Source organism: Gopherus flavomarginatus, chromosome 6, assembly GCF_025201925.1.
Source record: "Gopherus flavomarginatus isolate rGopFla2 chromosome 6, rGopFla2.mat.asm, whole genome shotgun sequence".
NCBI lineage: Eukaryota > Metazoa > Chordata > Testudines > Testudinidae > Gopherus > Gopherus flavomarginatus.
Genome location: NC_066622.1, coordinates 136,056,245 through 136,073,245, shown reverse-complemented (window position 1 = coordinate 136,073,245; position 17,001 = coordinate 136,056,245). Strand labels below are relative to the sequence as shown.

General features: G+C 42.9%; 1 protein-coding gene across 1 annotated transcript in view; it reads left to right on the top strand.

The window, feature by feature from the left end:
• CNNM2 (cyclin and CBS domain divalent metal cation transport mediator 2) overlaps window positions 1-17,001 on the top strand; it is a 182,736-nt gene that overhangs the window by 41,716 nt on the left and 124,019 nt on the right. The gene's annotated exons all lie outside the window — the stretch shown is intronic.

Below are 17,001 nucleotides of genomic sequence, written 5' to 3'. Positions count from 1 at the left end.
TGGTGTGGTGTGCAGTTGCTGGTGAGAATATGTTTCAGGTTGGCAGGTTGTCTGTGGGCAAGGATTGGCCTGCCACCCAAGGCCTGTGAAAGTGTGGGATCATTGTCCAGGATGGGTTGTAGATCCTTGATGATGCGTTGGAGGGGTTTTAGCTGGGGGCTGTATGTGATGGCCAGTGGAGTCCTGTTGGTTTCTCTCTTGGGTTTGTCTTGCAGTAGGAGGCTTCTGGGTACACGTCTGGCTCTGTTGATCTGTTTCCTTATTTCCTCGTGCGGGTATTGTAGTTTTGAGAATGCTTGGTGGAGATTTTGTAGGTGTTGGTCTCTGTCTGAGGGGTTAGAGCAGATGCGGTTGTACCTCAGTGCTTGGCTGTAGACAATGGATCGTGTGATGTGCCCGGGATGGAAGCTGGAGGCATGAAGGTAGGCATAGCGGTCGGTGGGTTTTCGATATAGGGTGGTGGTAATGTGACCATCACTTATTTGCACCGTGGTGTCAAGAAAGTGGACCTCCCGTGTAGATTGGTCCAGGCTGAGGTTGATGGTGGGGTGGAAGCTGTTGAAATCATGGTGGAATTTTTCCAGAGTCTCTTTCCCATGGGTCCAGATGATGAAGATGTCATCAATGTAGCGTAGATAGAGAAGGGGTGTGAGTGGACGAGAGCTGAGGAAGCGTTGTTCCAGGTCGGCCATGAAGATATTGGCATATTGTGGGGCCATGCGGGTGCCCATAGCAGTGCCACTGATCTGGAGATATATATTGTCATCAAATTTGAAATAGTTGTGTGTAAGTATAAAGGCACAGAGCTCAGCAGCCAGTTGTGCTGTGGCATCATCAGGGATAGTGTTCCTGACAGCTTGTATTCCATCTGTGCACACATCAGACATTAGGAATGGCAATATACAAAAACCTGTAGGAGAGCACTTCAACCTCCCTGGCCACACTATAGCAGACCTTAAGGTGGCCATCCTGCAGCAAAAAAACTTCAGGACCAGACTTCAAAGAGAAACTGCTGAGCTTCAGTTCATCTGCAAATTTGACACCATCAGCTCAGGATTGAACAAAGACTGTGAATGGCTTGCCAATTACAGAACCAGTTTCTCCTCTCTTGGTTTTCACACCTCAACTGCTAGAACAGGGCCTCATCCTCCCTGATTGAACTGACCTCGTTATCTCTAGCTTGCTTGCTAGCACACATATATATACCTGCCCCTGGATATTTCCATTACATGCATCTGAGGAAGTGGGTATTCACCCACGAAAGCTCATGCTCCAAAACCTCTGTTAGTCTATAAGGTGCCACAGGATTCTTTGCTGCTTTTACAGATCCAGACTAACACGGCTACCCTCTGATACCTTCTAGCCTATTTGTATATTGTCACCTTTGAGACATCCAGGAATGAGTATTTTCATTGCAGAATGATTAGGGTATTAGTATTACTGAATGTGTGAGGTAAACGCATCCGTTGAAGACACACAAGTAAAACAAAATCTGTTAGAATTTTTGAATTTATTTACTGGGCAAGTCTCTATCTATTTCTTTGTGTCCGCTAGTGTTGAACCAATTCCGCTATTCTTAAAATGCCTCAGTACTGGGCTGAACTCAGATTTAGATATTATGGCAGTACTGTAGTTGATCAAATTCTGACCTGGAGGAAGAGTTAAGCTTATTGTTCTGATGCTGAGTTTGTGCACAAAAACTATGTAGTAGAACTAGTTCAGTGCCATGTAGTAAGGGCAGACAAATAAACAGGGACAAGTTTTTTAAGTGCTTGTACACAGATGCTAAATTCTAAATAATAAGATGGGTGAACTAGAGTGCCTTGTGATAAAGGACGATATTGATATAATAGGCTTCACAGAAACCTGGTGGATGGAGGACGATCAATGGGACACAATCATTCTGGGGTACAAAATGTATCGGAAGGACAGAACAGGTCATGCAGGGGAAGGAGTGGCACTCTGTGAAAGAAAATGTAGATTCAAATGAAATAAAAATCTTAAGCGAATCCACATTCCGTAGAATCGCTATGGATAGAAATTTCATGCTCTAATGAAAATATAACATTAGGGATCTATTATCGACCACCTGACCAGGACAGTAATAGTGATAATGAAATGCTAAGGGAAATTAGAGAGGCTATCAAAATTAAGAACCTAGTAATAGTGAGGGATTTCAATTATCCCATATTGACTGGGAACATTTCACTTCAGGAGGAAATGCAGAGATAAAATTTCTCTATACTTTAAATGTCTGCTTCATGAAGCAGCTGGTACGGGAACCCACAAGGGGAGAGGCAACTCTAGATTTAATCCTGAGTGGTGCGCAAGAGCTGGTCCAAGAGGTAACTATAGCAGAATCGCTTGGAAATAGTGACCATAATACAATAGCATTCAACATCCCTGTGGGGGGAAGAACACCTTAACAGCCCAACACTGTGGCATTTAATTTCAAAAGAGGGAACTATACAAAAATGGGGGAGTTAAACAAAAGTTAAAAGGTACAGGAAGGATAAAGAATGGTGTCCCTAGCCTCTGTTCATCAGAGGATGGAGATGGATGGCAGGAGAGAGATCACTTGATCATTGCCTGTTAGCTTCACTCCTTCTGGGGCACCTAGCATTGGCCACTGTTGGTAGACAGATACTGAGCTAGATGGACTTGGTCTGACCTGGTACGGCCGTTCTTATGTTCTTAGTAGGATTGCTTCTCAAAAGTATAAAAAACAACGGTTACTTATGGAACTTGACTACCCATGCAAGGGATGTTGCATGTTACTCTGGTGTCTGGGGATTTGTGTTGACTTCCAGAATTCTGAAGATAACTTAAAAATTGATGAAAGCAGTGCATGAGCTTGGGATCAGCGTCTTAATGGAGCTGCGATCTTTGTGAGTCATTCCTTTCCACATTTTCTGAGGTTCATCTGTTGGCTATTTCAGAAGTTGTATGATATTTGGCACATGTGCCCATCTGCTGTTGGTTCCTCATGTCCAGGCTGGAACTTGTTTAGTGGTTGAATTTTGTAAGGCTGGTTCCTTAATCACTTTCCAGTACAAGTGTTACATTGTAATCCATCTGTCTTCTTTTGAGCACTTCAGAACTGCATGTTCCTGATACAGTAATAGGGAAAGTATATATAAAAGCTCCTTTGCTTACTATGTGCATGATTGACTAGCTGATAGCTCTGCATTCACACTGATGCTTATAAAAAGCCTGGATTTGACCAGCCCTTTTCCTTATTGTACAACTCCTAAACTGCTCCTCGGAGAGGAAACAATTCCTTCTAAAACCTGCAGTGTGAGAGTGAATGTTCAGTGTAGCTTTTGAAAACCACTTTTGTTTCCTTTGGCAACATTACTTTGCTTCCCTTTAGTTTTTGAATTTTGTTTCCTTAGACAAGTAAAACAGACAAATTCAACCCTTGTCTTCAGGCCAATTTAGGTTCTCATGCAGATAATATACACTTAGATTTCAGTTACTACACAGAATACAATATATATGAAAATATAGAAAAACATCAATTTATTAAACAGAATACCAATTCAAAATATTTTAACAGTGAGATTAAAACTGCCATTAATCACAATTATTTTTTTTTGGGTTAATCGCGTGAGTTAACTGCGATTTAATCGACAGCTCTGATTAAAATACCAGCATGTGTAGCTTCCAGCCTGTTGCAGGTGCAGTTGTCCATCAGTACCTTTTCTTTACAGATGGCTCTGAGGAAAGTTGGAGGGTCGGGGAAACAGGTCACGCTCTGCAACCTGCCAAACTGATACTTGATTTTGTGGAGTGAGTATTAGCTAAGCTAGATCACAGCAACTGCACTATACTTGCTCTACTACAGGGGTAGGCAGCCTATGGCACGTGTGCCGAAGGCGGCACGCGAGCTGATTTTCAGAGGCACTCACACTGCCTGGGTCCTGGCCACCAGTGCGGGGGGGCTCTGCCTTTTAATTTAATTTTAAATGAAGCTTTTTAAACATCTTAAAAAGCTTATTTACTTTACATACAACAATAGTTTAGTTATATATTATAGACTTTATAGAAAGAGACCTTCTAAAAACGTTAAAATGTATTGCTGGCACGCAAAACCTTAAATTAGAGTGAATAAATGAAGACTCGGCACACCACTTCTGAAAGGTTGCTGACCCCTGCTCTACTATATCATCTTCAGAGACACTCAAAGCATTTTACAAGCATTTGTGAACTAATTTTGCTATATCTTTGGGAGGCAAGTTTTTGTTTCCATCATACATGAGGAAACTGAGGCACTGAGAGCTGAAATGACTAGATTTAGAATCAAATCCTGATCTCCTGCCCCCTAGTTCTGTGCTTTAATCACCAGTCTGCCTCCTTTATTACTTCACTGAGGAATTCAGCTCGCTTTTGATCTAGTGAAGGAAAACAAAACTGCATGTGGTCCTGTGTGGTTAGGTATGCAAGTGCTATTTTTAGCAATCCCAATTAAGTAAGTCCTGGCTTTTGCTGTTGCTAAAATCCATGGAAGCAAAATTAAAACTTTACCTTCATCTCAGCCACATACAGGCCAGTTGGCTCCAGCCATCTGACTCCCCCTCCTCCCTCTTTACATCTTAAATCCTGACCAGGCAGGCCTGGCAGGATTATCAATTCCTGCTTCTAAGGGAGAGGTTCTGGGCAGGTGGAGGAAACATTGCTGCTCTTCCTTCCAAGCCTCCTTGTTGGGGACTAGTAATCAGTATCTCTGTACTGCTCTTCCCTCCAGTCTGTGGGGTGGTTAGCTGAGCTGAGCTGTGCTAGCTATCACTCATTATAGCTTCCATAGCTTATATTAACTGATCTGTAGAAAAATATTCATCATTTGCTTCTCTGGCTAGCAGCAACTGGGAGCCTAGTTCTGGGGAATCTTTCTTTCATTCCCATGTGATTTCCCCGTCTATGCAACCTAAGGGGTGTCTTTGCTTCCAGTTAGTTTTATATGTGCCCCTCCTTGTCTGAAGGATTGGCTGGCTTGATGAGGTTTTTGAGATGGGGAGGGGTGGTGGTGTGTTTTTTTCTTTTTTGGGGGGAGGGGGGTGTTGGTGGTGGCATCAAACATAGATTAAATTGGCAAGGGCCCTCCTACGTCACTTCCAGAAAAATTGAAGACTACTTTGTGCCCAGTGTCTCATCGAAGATTCTTCCAGACGTAATATTCCTGCTTGAATAGTGGTGATCTTAAAATTTAACATTCTAGTGGGCCTAAAATTAGGCGCATTCCTTTCTTTTTCCTTGTAGTTTGTAAGGTGGTGTAGAGTGAGAGGCCCTGTGAAATTACAGATAATGTGATTTTTGGGGCGGGGAGGCACGAACTGTACTCAAATTGGGAGACGTGGTCCACCATAGTGATCAGTACAGTCCCTGGAAACGAGCCAAGCCCATATGAATATGTAAATATGTGACTAATGTAGCATCAACAGATCTCTGCTTCCATTCATTGCTCCTGTAATCATGATTGACTAGGACTGAAGTTTAGTGACAGGCATAGGACAAAGCAGAAATAATGGAATTTTTGCTACCTAGTACAATGTGTTTGTCTCCCTTTTTTGTAAAGACACCTAAATTAATTGGGGATTTTCTTGGATGCAGTGATGTGGCACTGAAACATTTCATGTCGTAAATACACTATCACTTTATCTAACCTTATTGTAAACGTAGGGCAAATGGCTAGTGACCTTTAGTATGTAGGCAGGCTAAGAATATGTGGCACAAGGCAAAGCGCAGTGGCTCTCCTAGTACCACAGTGCGGGGAGTCATGACCAGGAGTCTCAGGCCTTGTCTAAACTAGAAGAGGGTTTTACGAGTATAATTACACTTGTGTAGTTATACCAGCAAAATCCTCTGGAGCGCAGGCATTTCTTCCTGTGTACATGTGCTTTATACTGGTTTAGCTTATGCTGTTATAAGCACAACTATGCAAGTATAACGATGTCTACGCCAGGGCTTTTGCTAGCATAGTTACGTCGGTTGAGGATACAATTTCTTTTTTAAACTAACATAGCTATATCACAGAATATCAGGGTTGGAAGGGACCTCAGGAGGTCATCTAGTCCAACTCCCTGCTCAGAGCAGGACCATTCCCCAACTAAACCATCCCAGTCAGGGCTTTGTCAAGCTTGACCTTAAAAACCTCTAAGGACGGAGATTCCACCACTTCTCTAGGTAACCCATTCCAGTGCTTCACTACCCTCCTAGTGAAAAAGTTTTTCCTAATATCCCACCTAAACCTTCCCCTCTGCAACTTGAGACCATTTCTCCTTGTTCTATCATCTGCTACCACTGAGAACAGTCTAGATCCATCCTCTTTGGAACCCCCTTTCAGGTAGTTGAAAGCAGCTATCAAATCCCCCCCCTCATTCTTCTCTTCTGCAGACTAAACAATTCCAGTTCTCTGCCTCTCCTCATAAGTCATGTGCTCCAGCCCCCTAATCATTTTTGTTGCCCTCCGCTGGACTCTTTCCAGTTTTTCCACATCCTTCTTGTTGTGTGGGGCCTAAAACTGGACACAGTACTCCAGATGAGGCCACACCAATGCCAAGTAGAGGGGAATGATCACATCCCTCGATCTGCTGGCAATGCTCCTACTTGTACAGCCCAAAATGCCATTAGCCTTCTTGGCAACATGGGGCACACCATTAACTCATGTCCAGCTTCTTGTCCACTGTAACCCCTAGGGTCTTTTCTGCAGAACTGCTGCCTAGGCACTCGGTCCCTAGTTGTAGCAGTGCATGGGATTCTTCCATCCTAAGTGCAGGACTCTTCATTTGTCCTTGCTGAACCTCATCAGATTTCTTTTGACCCAATCCTCTTTCTCTAGGTCCGTCTGTATCCTATCCCTACCCTCCAGCATATCTACCACTCCTCCCAGTTGAGTGTTATCTTCAATCTTGCTGAGGATGCAATCCACACCACCCACCAGATCATTAATAAGATATTGAACAAAACCAGCCCCAGGACCGACCCTTGGGGCACTCCGCTTGATACCAGCTGCCAACTAGACATGGAGCCATTGATCACTACCGTTGAGCCTGACGATCTAGCCAACTTTCTATCCACCTTATTGTCCATTCATCCAGCCCATACTCAGGGCCGGTGCAACCATTTAGGCAGACTAGGCGGTTGCCTAGGGCGCTGAGATTTGAAGGCGCCAAGAAGCACCCCCAAATTTTTTTTTAAATGGTTGAGCAGCCACTGCTGCTGGGACAGAGAGGGAGTCTGAGCTGCCGGCGGAAGCCGGCAGCCCAGGGTGTCCCCTGAGTCAGGGCGCCGCCATGGCAGCCAGCAGCCCAGGGTGTCCGCTGGGTCAGGGCGCCACCGTGGCAGCCCGCAGCCCAGGGGCGGGGGTCCCCTGGCCCAGGGAAATCCCGGGCTGCTGGCTGCCGCAGAGGCGCACTGACCCTGGGGGTCAGGGTGCCGCTGCAGCAGCCAGCAGTCCAGGGTATCCGGAGGGGGTGGCAGGCAACTCCTGTGGAGCTGCCGCAGTCATGCCTGCGGACGGTCAGCTGCTCGCACGGCTCTGGTGGACCTCCCGCAGACACCACTGCGGCAGCTCCACCGGAGCCGCGGGACCAGCGCGCGGGGCTGCGAAATTGCCGTCCGCCTAGGGCGCTCAAAACCCTAGCACCAGTCCTGCCCATACTTCTTTAACTCGCTGGCAAGAACGCTGTGGGAGACCATATCAAAAGCTTTGCTAATGTTAAGGATTAACACGTCCACTGCTTTCCCCTCATCCACAGAGCCAGTTATCTCATCATAGAAGGCAATTAGGTTAGTAAGGCATGACTTGCCCTTGGTGAATCCATGCTGACTGTTCCTGATCACTTTCCTCTCCTCTAAGTGCTTCAGAATTGATTCCTTGAGGACCTGCTCCATGATTTTTCCAGGGACTGAGATGAGGCTGGCTGGCCTGTAGTTCCCCGGATCCTCCTCCTTCCCTTTTTTTAAAGATGAGCACTACGTTAGCCTCTTTCCAGTCATCTGGGACCTCTCGCAATCACCGTGAGTTTTCAAAGATAATGGCCAATGGCTCTGCAACACCCACCAACTCCTTTAGCACCCTCGGATGCAGCACATCTGGCCCCATGGACTTGTGCTCATCCAGCTTTTCTAAATAGTCCTGAACCACTTCTTTCTCCACAGAGGGCTGGTCACCTCCTCCCCATACTGTGCTGCCCAGTGCATCAGTCTGGGAGCTGACCTTGTTCATGAAGGCAGAGGCAAAAAAAAGCATCGAGTACATTAGCTTCTTCCACATTCTCTGTCACTAGTTTGCCTCCCCCATTCAGTAAGGGGCCCACACTTTCCTTGACTTTTTCTTCTTGTTGCTAACATACCTGTAGAAACCTTTCTTGTTACTCTTAAATTTTGCCAAGCAAGTGACATTAAGAGGAAATCAGGCCTCCAATCCATAATTGCTTTACTGCCAGGACACTTAAAGGTTGGTATGGGAAATGGGTGTGAAATCTTCAGATACGGCAGGTTTCTTTCTTGTGACTACCTGGAATGCTGCCTGTGACCTAATTCCCCATTTGGTGGCTGCAGTTTATACCTGGGAGTTGGGTTCCTTAATTGTTTTTATGTGAAATGGGAACTGTGTGTCCTGCAATTTGCGTTGCATAGCTGAGCTTTTTCCCTGGAAGCAAGTTCAACAGTAATTTACATAATGCTGCCTTTTGTGAATTCAGTGGTGAATGCTGCAAGTAATTGATCATCTTCCTCCGTATTTAATCAAAGCTTCCCAGGACTAACAATACATTGTTCTAACCTGAGAGCTCTAGAGCTGTGCAGGTGCTAGTGACAGAGGTGACAACAGTATAACTGGCTCTAGTTTAATGCTAGATCTCCAACTCAGTGACATTTTCTTATGGGATGTACATGGTGGAAATAAATCTAGCCCTCTTCTCCACGGCTGGAGGATTGCAGTTAGGGTCATTACTGTATCACTGAAGAGATCTCAGTTGAAAGTGACATAGTGTACTGAGTATAGGACTGGGAGCCAGGAAGTCTGATTTATTCACTGCACAGATCTAAGTAGACAAAACACCCTTTTCTGCAAACTAGGAAGCCTGTGCCTTGTGATATTCCCCCACTTTCTTTCTCCACCCGAGCCTGTTCTTAAACTACAGTATGCTGAAAGGAATGAAGATGGAAAATGCCAAAGTCTAATTGAGAGTGAGCCTGAACAAAGATGGGGCTGCTACTGGCTCTGCCACTGTGAAGCTGGGAGAGAGTTGCTTGGTTTCCCTCTGTCATCCCCATTGTGTGGAAAAGGATAATTCCCCCTTTTTCACTGATTTGAATTTGTAAATTCAGTGTGTAAGTTGTAATACTAGCCAATCTTAAAGGAACACTAAGGAAAAATTTTTGTCCTAGTGTCCATATTATTGTCCTCTACTCCTTGCTGCAAAATCCATGTAATATTTGCATCCCACTCATCTACCAAACTAATACAAAATTATCTATCTTTTGGGCAAAAAAACCTTCTTCTTGCACAGTGGTGCAGATGCCATGGTGCAATGACCCAGAAGACAGCCATTTAAGCCTCATCTGTGTTGAAGTTTTTATCTCTGAGGTAGCCACACCAATGTAGTGTACCTGTGAAAACCCCCTTAGCATACACACACTGCACTAGTAAAGTGGCTTAAGTTGGTGCTGTGCATCTGCATGGGGGGTGGGGGTTGTATCTCATAAAAACCTTCCCAGGCATGGAAACACTAGGACACTGAAGCCAGTTACACTGTCCTCTCCTCAGTGATTAGCACAAATACAGCCTAAGCTCTCAGCCTGGGCAAAGGGCTCTCTAGTCTTTGAACATTCTGATTGCTGTGTCTTCTTTTAAGCAATTGGAGGATTGTAGCTTTCTGTGACTTAGAAGCCAGGGCCAACTGGGGCTTCTCAGTCTGTGTGCCTGTGACTGGAGAGAAACTGTGTTTCTGGTTGGTCTGTCAAACAATCTATTTTTGCAGCCCAGGGGATTTTACTTACCCCAGACTGACACTGATTTTTTTACAGCTGGCTGTACTGAATAAATCAGTGTAGCATTTTAAGGTAAATCAGTGTCTTTGTTTTTCCACAAACTGCTGTCTCTTTAAGAAAAATCAAATGTATGATGACATCATTAATCTCTGGTACTTCCAAATTAAACAGTTACTTTGAGTCATGAGTGGGTTCAGTTTTCACTTTCATTCACTGTCATAGACTAAGAGATGTGAGATGAATACTTTATGTGCAGTATATGGCATGGTGCTTTCATTTTTAAGGTAGATTCAAAACTTACAGTGGAACAAAATTTAAAATAGTTATTAGCAAATGAGAGATGTGAGAAAGCAGCATCTGACAAAGGGTGTGGACTTGGCTCCCATTAATGTTCAAAGAGCCTTTATATTGAATCAGCTGTTGCCTACAGCATCTGGAATGTTGTAACAGTTTGCTGATTGTCCAACAACTGGTTCTTGAAAGTCTTTGATTCTGATTGGATGCAATAGGACTCGCTCAGGCCTGATCCAGCTGTCTTGGGGCCCAGGCAACTGCTCAGTACAGCACCTACTCAGTGCAGAAAACTGAACAGCCTCTTAAAACCTTGTTGTCACCTGTAGTAGAGGAGGAAATCTTGGTATTTCAGGAGGCATATTGGTATCTGCGGGGTTTCGCTGAAGGGTGGTACTGTAAGAAGTTCCAAAACAGCACTTCAACAGCGGGACGTAAGCTGTTGTGAAACTAGACCACATTTCGGTTAAGTATTTGCAGTTCCCATATCAAGACAGATGAAACTGTAATAAATATTTAAGTTAAACTGTATCAAGAAAATGTAACACTTAAAAAAAAAAAATGCCCCATCCCCTCTCTACTTCCTAAATAAAACAGCACAGAGCAGGTGGCTGACTCATGCCAGCTTATGTTCTATAGTTTCTGTGAGCAGAACGTTTGCAAAACTGTGTCAGTTCAGCCCAAGAGAGCTCTAGGAACAGAAGTGTAGTGAAGTATTAAAATTACATCAAAGGCTTTGGGAAGCTTTAATGAGTTCAGCCTATATTTTCATGGTTAGGAGCAGAAATAATTTTTTAAATTACATGATGTAAGGAAAATCTTCTGAAACAAAAAGATTTGCACAAGATTGTCTCACTTATTGATTGTTGGGTCTTCTTTTAAGCTCATAATTGGTTGATTCTATAAAGCCGGCTCTTGATAGCTTGTGTTGGATCTGTAACTGAGTGAAAGGAGAGCCTGGGTTAATGACCTACAGGAATGACCCCCTCCCTCCCACCCACAGCAGTAAGGAAGCAGTCCCTTGCAGTACAAAATGTTGAGTTGATTTCTGAAACGGGACTGAGGATAACCACAGCTTGGCTTAGCATGGGAGGACTCTGCTTGGACGCTTTGTTCCCCCACTTCTGCTACATCAGCAGAATAGTGGAGTCAAAAATGGCTGTGTAGATTGAGAAGTAGGATTTTGCTTTGGTGTCCCCCCCCCCCCCCCCCCGCGTTCCTTCCCCCCTCCCCCGCCTTACAGGTATCTACTGGTCTGGATACTTATGGATGGAGCAGCTCCTTCCACCCCTAGGGAGATGGTTAATGCTATTTTCCTTTGAATTCAGTCTCCCTCTGCTGGATTGCTGCAACATTGCATGCTGATCCAAGTTTACTCTGTGGAGAGCAGACTTACCCCTGTTCTCCATAACTAGGGTGACCAGATGTTCTGATTTTATAGGGACAGTCCTGATTTTGGAGGCTTTTTCTTATATAGGCACCTGTTACCCCCATCCCGCTTTTTTACATTTGCTATCTGGTCACCCTATCCATAACAGAGGTGTTTAGAGTGTGGGGATTTCTTCATGCTAACTGCTGGCAACTTAGCTGGATTCGATTTTTAATAATATGAACCTGATGGCCTGTTTGTTTTTTAAGATGTAGCCTGATTTAGGGTGTACTGATCATATTTTGGATAATATGGGAATTTATTAATATAATTTTATTTGAATTGATTTAATTAATAATAATCATTAATATTAATCAGTATGGGTTTTAGGCTCACCAGTCTGTTTGATCAGAAGATAAAAGTTCTTGTCCCGAATCAGGCTCCACAGAATTTACAAAGGACCCTTGTGAGTATGACAGGAAGCTCACACTGAGACAGATATAGTCGTAAAGACTATTATTGATTGTAATAAATGGTAAAATAATCAGTTACGAAGTTAAAACTGCATTACTGCTATTCAAAAGGTACATACAATATTATAGTATATGTAACAAAGCTTTGGTTAATATACTCACACCCTTCCTTGATAACTTGGTGGTAAGAGACACAGGAACAGCCTTGCGGTTCAGGTTTCTCAGTTCTTGAGTGAGGGATGCAGTGCTTAGAAGAATTTAATGGTAAAAGCTATCTAAACTAAATTAGGGTTTACTTAACTAAAACTTAAAATCAAAACCTAATAAAGAATAAAATGTAAGGAAACCAAGCTTAGCCTAGTACCTTTGAAACTTTAAGTTTAAGAAGTATAGTCTACTGATAGTAGTAGTCATTGTAGATAGAATAGATAGAGAATAAATGAGAATAGAAATGGATTGAGAAATGGAGATGGAATAAAGTGAGAAAGGAGTACTCTGTCGAGGTGTGGCACCTCTTTTATAGGGCAAATGCCGGAAATCCATTCTCCTATGCCCAAATTTCATTCCTCACCCACAAAATGTTAGGGTATGCTTACCCCCTAGGCTAATAGGTATGTGTGTATTGATGGCGGGTATGTATGCACATCAGTCTCTTGTAGTGTACTTGTTAAATCTGTGGATACAACACTGAAACTCCCCCTATGCCATTCTCCAGTGTCTATTGGCCTAAATAAAAGGTTATAGACTTAGGCGTGGGTACTTATCTATTTGGATAACAAGACGTAGGTCAACTTTTGCTTTCTGAGTAAAAGGTCTTAATATAAATATGCTAACTTTGCCTTAGCTTATCATACAGGATATGGCCTGTAGGTCTCTTCCATTATAGCCAAACTTACTTTAATATAAATCTCTAAACCTATTGCAATAAACCAAATACTTATATAGTTTTCTTATAGTTTATTAGATATTAATAAATAAAAAGCAAGCAGGTTAGTCCTATAGGCTACAAAGAGCAGCCTGTGGAATCTATGATCTGAATTTTGCACTGCTTACAGTTCTGAGTGTCTTCACAGCCCACCCCAATTCATTTTATCACACTTTCCACTGACTTTCCTCAGGCATGCAGCAGAGAATTCTAGTCCATACCACCTGCTTGCCTATGCTAGTGGACCAGCTCTCACAATACTCTTGTAAACATTGCCTAGCCTGACCAACTGTTCCAGCCTTCTGCTGGTTTAACACCAGAGAGCAGAAGTAGCAACCTGTCTTTTTTGTCAGCAGACCATTCAAACCAATGGAATCTGCAGGAAAAGTAAACTTGAATTCCTCCATATACATGCCAGAGCAGTGGCTCTCAACCTTTCTAGACTACTGTATCCCTTTCAGGAGTCTGATTTGTCTTGCATACCCCCAAGTTTAACCTCACTTAAAAGCTACTAACTTACAAAATCAGACGTAAAAATGCAAAAGTGTGATAGCACACTGTTACTGAAAAATTACTTATTTTCTCATTTTTACCATATAATTATAAAATAATTGGAATATAAACATTGTACTTGCATTTCATTGTACAGTAAATAAAGCAGTATAAACAAGTCATTGTATGAAATTTTAGTTTGTACAGACTTTGCTAGTACTTTTTATATAGCCCGTTGTAAAACTAGGCAAATATCTAGATGAGTTGATGTACCCCCAGAACAGGGGTTCTCAACTGTTTTCTTTTTGAGGTTCCCCCAAACATACTAAAAAAACTTCACAGCCCACCTGTGCCACAATAGCTGGTTTTCAGCTTATAAAAGCCAGGGCTGTCGTTAATGGGTAACAAGTAGGGCAATTGCCTGGGGCCCCACACCACAGGGGACCTCGCAAAGCTAAGTTGCTCAGGCTTTGGCTTCAGCCCCCAGTGGTGGGGCTCAGGGCCATGCGCTTCAGCCACATGTGGTGTGGTGGGGTTTCAGCTTTCTGCCCTGGGCCCCAGTGAGTCTAACACTGGCCCTGCTTGGAGGACCCCCTAAAACCTATTAAAGCTCCCCTAGGGAGCCCTTGATCCCTGGTTGAGAACCACTGCCCTAGAAGATTTCTGTGTACCCCCAGGGGTACACATACCCCTGGTTGAGAACCACTGTGCTAGAGCAAGCTACCTCTCTGCTGCCACCTTTGCTAGGATTTTGGCACTTCCGTACAAAGTCGTGTGTGTGTGTGTGTGTGTGGTGTTAATGCATGCCAGTGGCAGTGCAAATAGCTGCAATCCTGCAGTAAGAGCTCCATGTGTGATATAGGGCTATAATTAGGGTAACCAAATAGCAACTGTGAAAAAACGGGACAGGGGTAGGGGGTAATAGGCATCTATATAAGAAAAAGTCCCAAAAACTGGGACTGTCTTTATAAAAACGGGGCACCTGGTCACCCTAGCTATAGTGGCTGTGCAAGTATTTTCACACAGGGCATTTTAGAGCAAGAAAAAATTCCCAGACGTTACTGCTTAAGCTCAACCCTTGTAGTTTCCTGAGAGTTCAACCTCTGCTTTAGTGGGCGACACTCCTATGTCCCTTCGTGATGGTTGTGGACTGAATCAGGAGTGAATAGCTGAAGAGGCAAAATTTTTCACCCCACAAAGGTTTCCAGAGGTGCTAATGCCTCGTTAGAATGTTGGAATCAGACTGGGACTTATTCTGTAGCCTCTACCATTCCTTGGGGCAAGACAAGGAGTTTCTCCGACAACAGGAGTTACAGCTTCATGTCAAACATCCAGGCCTGTTTGACATCCGAACCCAAGCCAACTTGTTAGGGAGTATTCTAAATTATAGTGCTCTAACCAAAAGGGGAAGGAATCTCTTCAGTGAACTTCTTAATGTCATCATGTTTTCACTGTTTTATTAAATCTAAAATTATCAGTTCATATCTTTCTAGTACTGCTGAGCTCCTAAACAAACCTTTTGATTTCAGGACCAAATTAGCTGCAAGTGATGTCCTTGCATAATTTCAGTCAGTCCTCTTGCTTTGGTGTAAGGTGCCAGACAACCCTAAATCATATCTGGAACACCTCTCCCCCTTTTTTTTAACCATAGTAATATCATTCATGTTCTCTTGAGTGGAACTGTTATTTGTTGAGGTACTGAAGGATTCATCCAAATTGAACAATATTTTCTCAGTCCAGCTGTTTGCTGTAGGATGAGCTCTCCACTTAACAGGCAGTCTTTCAGGCCGTTGTTTTGTTGTGGAGCCAGGAAGTATTTTTTCCAACTTCAGAGGACAGAGGTCAACACAGATTTTCCTTCAACAGCTCAAATGACAAAAGATAATGTAAACTTGGAGTCTTAAACAGTCTTATGCCTAAGGAGAAAATTAAACACTTTCCTTTCTCTTGGACCAGTGCCACCTGGGACATATGAATTCTAAATGTTATATAAATGGTACTATAGGAATTTCAAGGGATTTTTCTCTCTCTTCTCTATCAGTTTATGTATTTTTAAATATAAATGTATGGGATCATGTAGGAACCCTCCCTGTTTCCTTTTGGAAATTAAGGCTAGTGGGGCCAGTAGCAGTTCCCTGTGCACAAAAATGGCAGTTTGCAAACATTGGAATCTTCCTCATAGAGGAAACACTGGATTTTGGTGAAACAAAGTCCAACCCTTCGACGTGGATCCTCCTAGGACTTCCTTACTTTTCTAGCTTAAAATCTCAACGCTACAAGACAATTTAGGGGACTGTGTCTGTCTGGATCTCCACCAGATTCATTCTACACGCTTGTCAGACATTCTCCAATTTCTAAAGGATGACCTTCATTAAAGATTAAACCTTTCTGTTACCTAAAGGTTCAGCCCTCTGACTGGGGTATGTTTTGTTTTGTTTTATTCAAGATATCTACTATCAGTCTTCTGCTACACACTCCTCTCCCATTTCTCCATGGTTCTCTCAGAAGAGACGTAGTCCAGAACCTAAGACTAGTAGAGTGTTTCTATGAAATTAGAATACTTCTAGCAATATTTTTTCAATACATAAGCATTCTTCTGCAGTGTTTTGCAATCTGAACAATACAGCATCCTGCTATAAGAAACTGAAACTGTCAAGTAAAAGTGACAAGACGTCCATTGTTTGCACTGAAAGAAAGTGCAGTAAACTAGAAAAATGAAAATTTTAAAATCTAAGGTGATGGTTGCAATATAGGTAAGCTAACCTAACAAATTTCAATATGAATTTGAATCTGAGATCACCTCTACTTTTATGCTACCATTTACACTCTAGGAAAAAAGAAAGTAGTGTCACAGTATTATAGATATTTAAGCTAAGATTTTGGAAAGCAACACTTGAGTTTTAGGTGTCTCATTCCTGGGGGCCCAAATTGAAACACTTTAAAGAGGGGTTTTCAGAAAGTATTGATTGATTACCATTTAAAAACCCCTTTAAGGCACCACCCTTAAGGTATTCCATTGTGCATCCAAAGTAAAATCTCAACCATGAAATTTATAAACAGACTTTTGTTGAGGTTTGAGAAGGCAGAACTTGACAAATAATGCTGTACCTGCCGAGATAGATCTGCTATATTTGTGACTAGTCTTACTTTTTAGAACAAATTCATCATTGCTGCGCCGCTGCTACTTTAAAAGAAATGTGCAAATGTTTTGCTCATGTGCAAACTGGTAATAACAAATGATTCTATTATCTGTGCTAGAGAAGTACTAACTTGATTCATGGTATTGATTTATTACTACAATGCCCTGTTGCTGAACTTTTAATTTCTCTTTTCTCAAGGTGAAACATGGTCTAGAACAGGGGTTCTCAAACTTCATTGCACCGTGACCCCCTTCTGACAACAAAAATTGGTACACGAGCCCAGGAGGCAGAACTAGAGCCTGAGACCTGACACCC